General features: G+C 37.4%; 1 long non-coding RNA gene across 3 annotated transcripts in view; it reads right to left on the bottom strand.

Moving 5' to 3' along the window:
* Positions 1-14,108, bottom strand: part of LOC132344359 (uncharacterized) — a 384,332-nt gene that overhangs the window by 11,177 nt on the left and 359,047 nt on the right. For all 3 annotated transcript variants that reach the window (XR_009493610.1, XR_009493609.1, XR_009493608.1), the window contains 2 exons: positions 5,821-5,901; positions 2,871-3,028 (listed from right to left, as the gene is read on the bottom strand). This is a non-coding gene — a long non-coding RNA (uncharacterized lncRNA). The remainder of the gene's footprint in view (positions 1-2,870; positions 3,029-5,820; positions 5,902-14,108) is intronic.

Raw genomic sequence — 14,108 nt, 5'->3', positions numbered from 1 at the left:
CTGAATGGTTAATTCTTTATGATTGGGAAATGATAGCCAGAACTTGCCTATCCACCTCAGAATTTTTACAATTAGGACCTGGTGGCAAGATGAGGCGAATCAACAACCTCGCAGAAATGAGACAGCCAACCCGCCAGTTGATATAACATTTGATCAGTTAATGGGTAGTGGGGCACATTTTGGCATTCAAGCTCAGTTACAACTTGATGATCAATTATTCACTCAAGTGAGAATGATATGTTTAAAAGCCTGGGAGAGAATAAATCCACCCGGACAAGCCTCAATTTCATTTACCCAAATTAAACAATCCGATGGGGAACCTTATGTAGATTTTATTGCCAGGCTACGTCAAAATTTAAATAAAACAGTCTCACAACCTGGTTTGAGAGATACACTGATGCAAGTTCTTGCTTTTGACGGTGCTAACTCATAATGTAAAAAGGTGATTCAGTCTCTCAAAGCACAGAATGCCCCTCTAGAAGAATATCTTAAAGTTTGCCAGGATATTGGGTCAGAAGCATATAAAATGCAACTTCTTGCTCAAGCATTGTCTAAGGCTAATAAAAACACAGATATGAGATGTCACCAATATGGAAAATTAGGACACATTAAAATAGACTGTAAAGGAAGACGAAGGTAGTCAGTGATAATTATACTATTGGCTCTGATGCCACTCCTATTTGTATATGTCTTAAAACAGGATATCAAAAGTGGCTGTCAGTTTTCAAAGAATCAAATGAGGATAAGACTTCCCTCTTTCTGTTAACTGCCCTTACTTTTTTAGAAAAAAGGAAACTTCCAGCATGATGAATCCACCTGACCTTCCTGATTGTGTTGCTGAAATTAGCCATGGTATTGAAAATTGTTTAAGATGGAAATTATGTAAATGATCAAAAGGTCACTTATTAAATGTTGCAGAAGGCTCCATTATCGACTGGGGACCCCAAGGAACCCCTAAACTTATAGAATCTAAAGTGTCTTCCCCATGGGTATATAATGAAAAGACAATTAGTATATATAGTAGTCAACCCTTCATATGACATGGGGGTGGGATTAGCTCTTCCGTGCCTCGTCTAGATCATTATCCTATTCATGATGAATTATGGAAAATACCCATGGCATTAAAAGAACTAATTACTTGGAATGGACAATATACTAAATATATTTTAAATGACCCAAAAGCTACCTTTAATTTTACAAAAAACTCCACCCACACTATTCAGACTTGTGTAAGAATTCCTTTTGTTTTTATGATTGGACAGCAAAATATGATCCCGATTTGGGCTTAGTAACATGTATTAACTGTTCATTTTATAAACGTATACATAATACCATTCCTTTTGATGAAAGTTGGCAGAGTATTTATGTTCTTAAAACCAGAACTGGCATATGGGTTCCAGTTGGTTTACAATGACCTTGGCAAGAAAGCCCTACATTATATGTTATTGAACAAATATTGAAAAATCTTAAACGTGTTAAACATTTTCTGGGATTACTAATTGCTGCCACCTTAGGCATTATTGCTATTACCACTACGGCAGCCATAGCTGGAATGGTTCTTCATAAATCTGTACAAACAGTTCATTTTGTACAAGAATGGCATAAAGATGCCGATGTCCTTTGGACGACTCAACAAAAAATTGATGGAAAGTTGGCCTCCCAAGTGGCCGACCTTCAACAATCTGTGATTTTATTAGGAGTTCAATTAGTCAGTTTACAAAAACAGGTGAGACTAAGATGTGATTGGAACTATGCTTCCTTTTGTGTAATGGCTTTGATGACCCAGAGGGATGGCATGGGGAGGGAGGTGGGAGGGGGGTTCAGGATGGGGAACATGTGTACACCCGTGGTGGATTCATGTCAATGTATGGCAAAACCAATACAATATTGTAAAGTAAAAAATAAAATAAAAACAAATACAATAAGACGCAATTCAATTGGGATAGAGTTAAACAACACCTATTGAACCAAGGTAATATTTCTGTAGATATTCAAGATCTACAACAAGATATATTAAAAGCTTTTAATAAACATCTTGATGTAATTTCTGGATCAGATTTTCTTGATACTGTTGCTGATAATCTTTCTTCTCTTAATCCCTTAAAATAGATCAAGACATTTGGATACGGAATTGCTCTGGTTATGGGAGTGCTATTAATTATGTGTTTGTGTTTCTGTATAGTCTGGAGAAGAACAATCAAGAGACAATGAAGCCAACAACAGCAACTAGCATTTCTAACCATTTCTCATCACATGCAAAATCAAAAAGGGGGAGATGTAGGAGACAGGAAGAATAAAAGAAAATCAGGCCCCAGAAAGGGCCGCAAAAGAAATTTATAATTATTGATAAACTGGATGCTATAAGGCATGAGACTCTTGAAACAAATCCAGAGGGAACAGTTCATAATCTTGAAAACAAGATACGATCCTGGGGTCGGACTAGCATCTCAGAGTCACATGTTTTATGTATCTGGTGGAAAATCTATAGATAAGAATATTAGTCTTAGTTACTGATTTGTTTTTGATTACTGCTTCCTAATTACTCAATGGTTAATGATCATTTTGTTCTTTGGCCCTGAAGGCCACATGAGTTGTAGCTTAACTCCCTGCTTATTCTTTCATTCACGCCTGAAAGTATAATAAAGCTGGCTTGGATTCAGTTTTGGCACCTTCACCTTGAAGCGGTGTTGGTTCCCTGATCCTCGCTTTTCTCTGAATTCTTGTGTTTCATTTTTCATTCTCTCATCGTATCGCACTTTCAGAAACCCTGCTTGTAGAGCTGGTCTCGACAACCCTCCATATCCAGTAGAATAGTACACATAGGTGAAACTTTGTATAATTTCATCTTCAGCGAGATAGAATAAGCTTACCTGTATTCCCTCCTTGAAGGAGAAGTCACAGCTGAGACAATATCTGTGCTTCCTACTTAGTGGAGTCTCACGTTGTCAATTTGCAAGGGTCATCATTGAGAGATTCAGATTCAACTGACGCACAGTGAGGATGATTAATACTGGGTTCAGGGTGAGGGCTGGATTTCAGTAGTGAGAACATTGAAACAAAGAGAGACACACATTTTTCTCTAAGGTACAACAAACAGATAGGATTTAAAGCATCTAAAACACTTAGATGCTCACTAACCATCCTATACATTGCAATTTTTCTTTAAAATATAATTTACCAAAGCACTTGAACCATACTGGACAATGGATCTAACATGGATTTAAAAAAATAAAATGAGAATGTGTCTCCCAGGACAGAGAGTATTTTTCTTCAGTATGCCAATATTCATTTTTTCTATAACCCTGAAAATTTGGTTCTGTACCCACCAGAGGTACTCTTTAAATTCTTAGTAATAATAAACACATTAATTTGACCTAGTTATCTGATACTATTATAATGATGCTTTAGAGGAGAGAAATATTTAGTCTTCACTCTTGATAATGGCACCCCACTCGAGCACTCTTGCCTGGAAAATCCCATGGACGGAGGAGCCTGGTAGGCTGCAGTCCATGGAGTCGCTAAGAGTTGGACACGACTGAGCGACTTCACTTTCATGCATTGGAGAAGGAAATGGCAACCCACTCCAGTGTTCTTGCCTGGAGAATCCCAGGGACAGAGGGGTGTGGTAGGAGGCAGTCTATGGGGTTGCACAGAGTCGGACATGACTGAAGTGACTTAGCAACTTAGCAGCTTGATACACTGGTACCTTTCCTTTCAAAACCATTGCAGTAAAGCATGCTTACCGCTAGTTTGCATTTACAGTAGTAAACTGTTATGTGCTGCAGCACTTAAATACTGAGTCATTTAGAAATCCAGGTGTCTAATCTTTTGCTTTCCCTTCTAAGGAAATCATTCACTTCACATGAACCATAGAATAATTGATCTTGTGAACTTCTTAAATAAAAGCAAGCATTAAAAAAATCATTTCTGTATGAAACCTAACTGAAATTCACCTACTAGGGGCCTTTAAGTAGATGAAATCAACTAAAGAATAGTTACATTAATACTATCTATGTTGATGTATCTAGGATTTCTCAATATTTCTGAGAAATATTTCTCAATATTCAGGAATTCCTAATCTCTTATTCTCATTAAGAAAGATCAAATTGGGAGATGCCATTACTACATATTCCAAAGAACTGGAAAAAGAAAGGCCATGAACAAAACTGATCATGTGTATAAAGTATAGGATTTATTTTTTCTTGCTTGACCGAAATCCTTTAATGTAAAAGTGATATGCAGTAGAATGTTGAATATGTAAACAAAATAATGCAATTCATTCTTCCTTCACCAGGCACAGCAGTGCTCTAGCTTTGTTTGCTAAAATTGACATCTGGAGGGCTATCTGAGGCCTCCTTCGTCTATGCACTTTTGTTTATTGCTAAATCTCATGACAACTGATTTGTTTGTGTTTTTATACAGTCCAGCTCCATAATCAGTACTCTTACAGTTATTAACATCAGTGGGGTGCAGCAACTAGTCACTGGTGGTCAGGATTTCAGGCTGCCCATGATCCTGTGTTATTGGGATACTATTGTTTTCAGGCTTAGGAGTGGTGATACACCTGTCTTGTAATTACACAACACCAGCTAATGCCTCAGTGTGGGTTACTGACTGACTCATTTGTTTAGATCTTATGTGTCAAACTGAAATAAGTCAAGCAAAGAAAGACAAATATGACATAATATCACTTATATGTGGAATTTAAAACAAAAACAAACAAAACAAGCTCATGAATACAGAGAAGAAATTGATGGTTGCCAGGGGCATGGGTTGGGAAAGGTGGGCAAAATAGGTCAAAAGTTATAAACGTTCAGCTATAACATGATTAAGTTCTGGGGATGTGATGTACAACATGGTGACTATAGTTAATAATACTGTATTGTACATTTGAAAGTTGCCAAGAGAGTAGATCTTAGAAGTCCTCATCACAAGAAAAAAAATTGCCAGGTAACAGATGTTAGCTACACTTATTGTGGTGATCATTTTGCAAAAAATACAAATATGGATCATTATGTTGTACACCTGAAACTAATATGTTTGTTGATTATACTTCAATTCTTAAAAAGTAAAGGACACATGAGGAAAAAGAAAAACAGTGCCTCAGGTACATCCCATAGTTCTGGGGTCAGTTTTAGGTATTAAAAGTTCAACCTAGTCCAACCCATTTGAAAATTTCAATTCATTATCTATTTACTTTTCATTTTCTTTCTTCCTCTAGTAATAGCCAGACTTCAGCTCAAGAGACTTGGAGTGGTGAGGAAAGACTACTGGCTCTGTTATTTTTTCTTCTCTTTTTAGATTCCCTTTCTCAGATGGGAAGTACTCCTGATAAAATACATGTTCAGTTGTCACTGCTTCCCTGACTATGAATGACCAGTCATCAGTGACCTGTGCAAGGCACATATTCAAATTATGGGTGCATGTGAAGTCATCTAGAACCATGTGGACATGTGACTGATCTTTGCCCTAGTCTGTGACATCCAGTTGCAACCCCTGCCAAGCTCGGTAGTACACCCCAGAGCCTCTGGCTGTTGGGAACACCTTCATCAACAGGCTGTCTTCTTGGGTAGCATCCTAGCAAGATGACTCAACACTGGCTATCTTTGATGGCATCCATTTGACCAATGGGAAACCCATACATAATTTTTATGCCACACTGGAAGTTCAGGCTGTTTCACTGACAAATCTTCTCTTTGCCCTGCCATCTCTCTTCTATTATTTTCTCCTGTTGCTCAGAGTCATAAGGGACAGACCAGAAGGTCTACTAGATAAGCAGAGGTGAAAACAAAAAACGACATGCCAGCATCCTCCTTTTACCAAGTCTTGCAGTTTCTGGCAAGCAGTTTTCTTGGAGTCCTTTCCACCTTCATTTGGTAATGGAGTACCCATCCTCTTCCCCTTTAAGAAGAAAAAGCACTCAGTGTGATAATAATTTTGCAATATATACAAATATTAAGTGTTTGTGTTGCACATCTGAAACTAACATAATGTTATATTTCAATTATATCTCAAAAATAAAATTTAAAAAGAGGAAAATTAACACTCCACATGTATGAAGTGAAGTGAAGTTAAAGTCACTCAGTTATGTCTGACTTTTTGCAACTCCATGGACTCCATGGAATTCTCCAAGCCAGAATACTGGAGTGGGTAGCCATTCCCTTCTCAAGGGGATCTTCCCAACCCAGGGATCAAACCCAGGTTTCCCACATTGCAGGCAGATTCTTTACCAGCTGAGCCACAAGAGAAGCCCTCCACATGTATAACTTTTTACATATAACTTCACTTATCATCTTACCAATAACACTATGAAATAGGTAGCCAATGTATCATTGACCCATTTTACAAAAGAATCGAAAACACAAAGAAGTATATGATTGTCCCAAAATATGTTTTCAAAGACCCCCTGTGTGAGTGGCAGAGCCAGGAATGAACTCTGGTTCCCTGCTTCCCAGGCTTTTGCTCTTCGCTGGAGCCCCACTCTAAGCCTCACTGCAGGCACTCTGCTTTATCCTTGCAACTAAACTGACATGAAGATCTTTGGGACTTAACTAATGACATCTCCTTGCTCAGGTTGTTGCAAGACAGAGAGGCCTTATTCACAGTCCCATTGTAATATATTAAAGCAATGTTCTGGTAAAGGAAGGGCCATTTTGTATATATACATTGCTAGGTGCTTTGGGGGAAGCTGTGGTAAGGCGTCTTTCTTGGGAGAATGTTAGAGTTCAAGAAGACAATGAACAATCATGTGCTAAATGATCTAAGTACTTGGATAACTGGGTTAGCCAGGGAGAGTGTCACAGGAGATGTAGGGTAAGCCTTGACTGAAAAGCTTAGAGTTTATGGGACGAGATAACAAATCAGGCAGCAATGAGCATAAAGCAGCATAATACAGGTCATACTAAAGCAAACAATTTTGTGTGGGGGAGGGGGAGTAGACGAAATGTTTGGCTCAAAGCAGTGGGATTACCATACTACAAGGTTCAAGAAGAAGGGACCTTGTCTTGTTCACCACTGGATCCCTGGTGCCTTGCAAAAGGCTTGGAGAATAGCAGGCTCAATAAATATTTGTTGCTTGCTGAGCCTAAGAATAGAGACGCTTGCATCTGGATTCCACCTTGTAGGTAAGAGGGAGCCTTTGGAGTTATCATCAGTAATAGAATCACTTGAGCATTTCACAAAGTGCCTCTAGAAATATTTCAAATTTTATTTTGTATCCAGGCTTCATCCTACATCCTTATCCTATCTAAGGAAATCTCAAAGTAGGTAAGGGCAAAAACAGCAGTCCCAGTCTGTGAAATGAGTAGCATTCACTTTTCTTTATTTGGCTGACGTTAGAATCAAATTTATAGTAATATTTGTATAATTTCTTGTGGTTTGAAAAATCTAGATTTACATTTATTTGCACATTTAATAAGACTGCAAATTGGTATAAATTTCCAGAAGGCAGTTTGGCAACATGTATCAAAAATTTGAAAAATGTTCATATCTTTTGACCTGGTACTTCTTACTGCTAGAAATGTACTCTAAAAAAAAAAAAAAAAAAAAGAAGGAATAGCTAAAAAAAAAAAGAAGTTAATGTACAACCATGAGAACCCAAGAGGAATTTATCTAACTCTGGAAGTATGCATTTACTTTTCAAAGGGTTGAAAAGTAATACCCCTTTTCAGTGAGACATCCCTGAGTTGCAAAGCTAAAGACAATATTCTTATCTTTCCCCAGGAGAGATTTATTTACATTCCAAAAAGTGTAATATGAAAACAGAATCTTCCAAAGGGATAAAAGTTTTTCTCCTTCCTTCAAGGATGGGAAAAGGACAGTGTGTACACAGGTATGGAGATTAATTTTTGTGGTGTTTTTCACGTTCAGCACATACCCCTTTGTGTGTAGGTGACATCTAGTTCTAGTCACACTGCTCTAGGGGAAAGAATTAGGCCAAAGGAGACTCAGTACAACTATTAGTATGTAAATATAGTAGTCTCTGCTCCAGAAATCTTAAGGATGCATCAGATTGTTATGAATAAACATGACAATTGCAAACATAAAAAAAAAGAAAACAAAGATATGAACAAAAATTTAGCATAATCAAGAAAAACTAGTAACACACTGAATAAACATTTTGTGAATGTTTGTTAATTTTATATTATTGAACCAAGAAAATTCCTGTTGTAGAATAATTACATACAAAAAAAAAGCATGTACCCAAATAGACTGGAAAGTCTGGAAGAAATTATGCTAAAATATTAGGGATGGGGCCTCTCCAGTTGATGAGATAATAATTTATATTTCCAATTACCATGTGTATTTTTTATAATCAAAGAAAAACTATACTTTCTGAATTTGTTTTTAAAAATCTATCTTCTCATCCTTTCTGCAGAGGCAAAAAAAAAGAAAGGGGACAAAGAAATGGAAGTGACAATGAATGTAATGTAATTGAGGAACATATCACAGGTGTTTATGAACCATGCCTGGTACCCTAAGCCATTCTTGGAGTAATCCTGCAGATTACTTCTTATCTTAACATTCTTGCCCCATATGACTACCCATGAAAATGACAACAGAACAACAACAAAAATGGAGTTTAATCTTGATGGCTCTCTGCTTTCTGGAGTCCCAAGGAGGAAAAAGTGATATATGTAGCTCTAAGCCTAGGATTCTCTTTGAATTCTAGTATAAACCTCTATTCTTCTGCTTCTTGCCCTTAAAGCTGGTATAAAATTTAAACAGAAAATGAAGGAAATGGACTCTAGCAGCTTTGACAGTGTTTACTCTACTTCCTCCCAACTTTGCAGTAATTGGGAGTATTAAGAAATATGACTACTAACCTCAAACAGGCAGTTCCCTGCTAGCTAACTTTCTGCTGACATCATCCAAGGTAATGCCAGGATAGCAGATATGAGGGGAGGGTGGTTCTTTTTTTTTTTTTTTAAGCTCTGTGCGCTATGGCCCGTCAGCTTTCCTCTTTCTTTCTCTCTTGTCTCCTTCCTCTGCCCCATGTCCACTACTCACACGTGCTCAGTGAACCAGTTGGAGTGAAAACACTACTGACAGACCATGGCAGTTTCAAATCATAAACCATTCACAGACGAGGTAAATTGCAGGTACACAGGTTTATTATTTAAATTAGCTCAACACTGCTTGCTTGTTAATTAGGCTCTTAAAGACGCTGTTGCTCTAGATTTTTCTCCAAAGTGGAACAGCTCACTTACTTGGCCTTCTTCTTTCCTCACAGACCAGCAGTCCCACCCCCAAGGCTGAGGTAAAACAGTGCCTTCTTTAAGTACTCCAAAATGGCATATATTATAATAAGTGCAAAATCACAGGGAGAAAATATAAGTGCACATTTCAGAAAATATACATTGAGCATAAAAGCAATATTTTGGGGGAAGTCATGTACACATTACTGTATTTAAAATCGATAACAAATGTCTATTGTATAGCACATGGAACTCTAGTCAATGTTACATGCCAGCCTGGATGGGAGTGGGGTTTGGGGGAGAATGGATACATGTATAGGTGTAGCTGTCCCTTTGCTGTTCACCTGAAACTACCACAACATTGTTAATCAGGTATACCCCAATAAAAACAAAGAGTTTATAGTTAAATAAATAAATAAATATATATTTTTTAAAATCGCAAAATAAGAAAAGTATAAAGTAAAAACAAAAATCATTCATACTACCTCCACCCATATACAATCACTGTTTTGGGGACATATATTTTGTATCTATGTAAATGTGTTTATATGTATATATGTATGTATACATAAACAAAATAAAATCAGTTTCATGTTGCTAAAAAAAGTTTTAAACACATTTTTTTTTGCCCCTAGTATTATATTTTGAGCATCTTCTTGGGTCAACATTCAAAAAAACATGACTTCATTAACATCTCTTTACAATGGGTATGACAATTTATTTGACCTACTGGTAATTTATAATTTTTCAAGTTTTCATTGCTATAAATAATGTTTAGATAATAATCTTTGTCTATAAACTATTAAGGATTATTTCCTCAGGATAGAAGTGTGATTTGAAATCAGAAGGAATGACTGTTTAAAGGTTTAAGACATATTTTAAAATTACCATCCAACTGAAAAACACATGAAAAGATGCTCAACATCACTCATTATCAGAGAAATGCAAATCAAAACCACTATGAGGTACCACTTCACACCAGTCAGAATGGCTGCAATCCAAAAGCCTACAAGCAATAAATGCTGGAGAAGGTGTGGAGAAAAGGGAACCCTCTTACACTATTGGTGGGAATGCAAACTAGTATAGCCACTATGGAGAACAGTGTGGAGATTCCTTAAAAAACTGGAAATAGAACTGCCTTATGATCCAGCAATCCCACTGCTGGGCATACACACTGAGGAAACCAGAAGGGAAAGAGACACATGTACCCCAATGTTCATCACAGCACTGTTTATAATAGCCAGGACATGGAAGCAACCTAGATGTCCATCAGCAGATGAATGGATAAGAAAGCTGTGGTACATATACACAATGGACTATTACTCAGCCATTAAAAAGAATACATTTGAATCAGTTCTAATGAGGTGGATGAAACTGGAGCCTATTATACAGAGTGATGTAAGCCAGAAAGAAAAACACCAATACAGTATAATAACACATATATATGAGATTTAGAAAGATGCTAACAATAACCCTGTGTACGAGACAGCAAAAGAGACACTGATGTATAGAACAGTCTTATGGACTCTGTTGCAGAGGGAGAGGGTGGGGAGATTTGGGAGAATGGCATTGAAACATGTATAATATCATGTATGAAACAAGTTGCCAGTCCAGGTTCGATGCACGATACTGGATGCTTGGGGCTGGTGCACTGGGATGACCCAGAGGGATGGTATGGGGAGGGAGGAGGGAGGAGGGAGGAGGGTTCAGGATGGGGAACACATGTATACCTGTGGCGGATTCATTTTGATATTTGGCAAAACTAATACAATTTGTAAAGTTTAAAAATAAAATAAAAAAAAAAAAATTTGTGCCAATTCACATTAACTCCAGAAGTATATCAGAGAACCTTGGCAATTCTTGGAAATATTTCAGTATTGTTTGAGAATCCTGACCCAGTCCCAGATATGCAAAGTTCTTATCTAATTATTTGCATCTCAGATTTACTGCAATTTCCTACCTATAAACAGAAAGACTCTTCATTGACCTTTATGAAAAATCACTTTTTAAAATGACCACGAAGTCAAATTAGTGGGTTTGCTATCTTATACCTCTTAGTCACATTTCTCTGTGAATTTCACTTACATCCTAAATCTCACCACAATGTAATAAAAATTATAGGACAAATATCCATGTGAAAATTTCACTGACTGATTTCAGATGACTGAACAAGCCACCAAATAAATGTAAATTGTAATTCCCTAATGTTTTGGGTAATTTTAATTAATGTCAGTCAATTTCTGTGAAAATTATATGAGAGAAGCCTTACATTTTATGAACAGTAACATGTGCCAGAAGTGTGTACTTCTCACCTTACATGAATAATCTCATTTAATTTTCACAAAACTCTTAGGTGAAGTTCTGATGAGGAAACATAGGCTTAGAGAGTATAACTAACTCTACTCCAACCACTAGAAAATAGCAGAACCACATATGAGGCCCTGGTATATTTGATAGTACAGCTAGAGCACTTTCCACTTCCCCACTTGACATTCTGAAAGGTAAACTGAAACAGAAATATCATCTCTGAAGATCAATAATTTTCATCTTTTTGCTATTTTTACATGTCTTTTACTATGTTTGATTCTATTTCCATCTAAAACCCTTCTACCATAAACTAGTACTACCCCAGGAATATTCTGAAAATGAATCAATAAGTGATTGCAGAGCCCATTAGAAGTCTAAATACAGCCACTCAATTTAACAACACATCTATATAAGGTATGTGACATTGAAGCTGCTGTAAAAATGACTTAAACCCAGTGGCTCCAATTTTAATGTTGTCTATTAGTTTATGTGTAGATGTACACTTTCTTATTTAACAATATTGGGAAAGAATATTTATCCTCAGATACCTTCATTGTATTCATCAGAGACAGACAGAATGAAAACAAAAATCACAGAAAACTATCCAACCTGATCACATGGACCACAGCCTTGTCTAACTCAATGAAACTATAAGCCATGCCATGTAGGGCCACCCAAGATGGATGGGTCATGGTGGAGAGTTCTGACAAAACATGGTCCACTGGAGAAGGGAAAGGCAAACCACTTCAGTATTCTTGCCTTGAGAACCCCATTAACAGTATGAAAAGGCAAAAGGATATGACACTGAAAGATGAACTCCTCAGGTCAGTAGGTGCCTAATAAGCTACTGGAGAAGAGTGGAGAAATAACTCCAGAAAGAATGAAGAGATGGAGCCAAAGTGAAAACAACACCCAGTTGTGGATGTGACTGGTGATGGAAGTAAAATGCTGTCAAGAGCGATACCACATAGGAACCTGGAATGTTAGGTCTATGAATCAAGGTAAACTGGAAGTGGTCAAACAGGAGATGGCAAGAGTGAGCATTGACATGTTAGGAGTCAGTGAAGTAAAATGAACCGGAATGGGTAAATTTAACTCAGATGACCATTATATCTACTACTGTGGGCAAAAGTCCCTTAGAAGAAATGGAGTAGTTCTTATAGTCAAAAAAGAGTGAAAAATGCAGTACTTGGGTGCAATCTCAAAAACGACAGAATGACCTCTGTCCATTTCCAAGGAAACCATTCAATATCACAGTAATCCAAGGCTATGCCCCAACCAGTAACGCTGAAGAAGCTGAAGTTGAATGGTTCTATAAAGATCTACATGACCTTCTGGAACTAACACCAAAAAAGATGTCCTTTTCATCATAGGGGACTAGAATGAAAAAGTAGGAAGTCAGACACCTGGAGTAACAGGTAAGTTTGGCCTTGGAGTACAAAATGAAGTGGGCAAAAGCTAACAGTTTTGCCAAGAGAACGCAAACACACTCTTCCAGCAACACCAGAGACTCTACATATGGACATCACCAGATGGTCAATACTGAAATCAGATTGATTATATTATCTGCAGCTGAAGATGGAGAACCTCTATACAGTCAGCAAAAACAAGACTGGGAGCTGACTGTGCCTCAGATCACGAACTTCTAATTGCCAAATTCAGACTTAAATTGAAGAAAGTATGGAAAATCACTAGACCATTCAGGTATGACCTAAGTCAAATCACTTATTATTATACAGTGGAGGTGACAGTTTCAAAGGATTAGATCTGATAGACAGTGTGCCTGAAGAACTATGGATGGAGATTCATGACATTGTACAGGAGGCAGTGATCAAGACCATCCCCAAGAAAAAGAAATGCAAAAAGGCAAAATGGTTGTCTAAGGAGGCCTTAAAAATAGGTGAGAAAAGAATAGAAATTAAAGGCAAAGGAAAAAAGGAAAGATATACCCATCTGAATGCAGAGTTCCAAAGAATAGCCAGGAGAGATAAGAAAGCCTTCCTCAGTGATCAGTGATAGAATGGGAAAGACTAGAGATCTCGTCAAGAAAATTAGAGATACCAAGGGAACATTTCATGCAAAGATGGGCACAATAAAGGATAGAAACAGTATGAACATAACAGAAGCAGAAGATATGAAGAGGTGGCAAGAATACACAGAAGAACTGTACAAAAAAGATCTTCACGACCCAGATAACCATGATAGTGTGACCACTCACCTACAGCCAGACATCCTGGAGTCCAAAGTCAAGTGGGCTTAGGAAGCATCACTACAAACAAAGCTAGTGGACGTGATGGAATTCCAGCTGAGCTATTTCAAGTCCTAAAAGATTATGCTGTTAAAGGGCTGACTCAATATGCCAGCAAATTTGTAAAACTCAACAGTGGCCACAGGACTGGAAAAGGTCAGTTTTCATTCCCATCCCAAAGAAAAGCAATGTCAAAGAATGTTCAAACTACTGCACAATAGCACTCATCTCACACGCTAGCAAAGGAATGCTCAAAATTCTCCAAGTGAGGCTTCAATAGTATGTGAACTGTGAACTTCCAGATGTTCAAGCTGGATTTAGAAAAGGCAAAGGAACCAGAAATCAAATTGCCAACA

The sequence above is a fragment of the Bos taurus genome, chromosome X (assembly GCF_002263795.3).
Source record: "Bos taurus isolate L1 Dominette 01449 registration number 42190680 breed Hereford chromosome X, ARS-UCD2.0, whole genome shotgun sequence".
In the NCBI taxonomy this organism is placed as follows: Eukaryota; Metazoa; Chordata; class Mammalia; order Artiodactyla; family Bovidae; genus Bos; species Bos taurus.
The sequence above is the reverse complement of the archived record's forward strand: the minus strand, read 5'-3'. Positions and strand labels throughout refer to the sequence as shown.